Genomic DNA, 255 nt, shown 5'->3' with positions numbered 1-255 from the left:
TTAATCGAACGTCGACTCAGAAAAACACCGAGAAACAAATGACATCCGGGATCTGATCGAGCGCCATGTTGGAGACAATTATCCCTCCGATTCTTCTATGATTAATGAACTGACATACGTCGTTGCGAAAGATGCGTCCGTGGCATGTCTGCGTGATGTATTGTTATCCTCCGTTGATTTACCTGAGATTTGGTCGGTGTTCAAGCGTCTTTCTTTTGTCTCCCTCGATCGTTTTGTCGTGCTTTCAGCTTGGCC

This window comes from Penaeus monodon, chromosome 22 (genome assembly GCF_015228065.2).
Source record: "Penaeus monodon isolate SGIC_2016 chromosome 22, NSTDA_Pmon_1, whole genome shotgun sequence".
Lineage (NCBI taxonomy): Eukaryota > Metazoa > Arthropoda > Malacostraca > Decapoda > Penaeidae > Penaeus > Penaeus monodon.
This window is presented reverse-complemented; position numbering follows the sequence as displayed.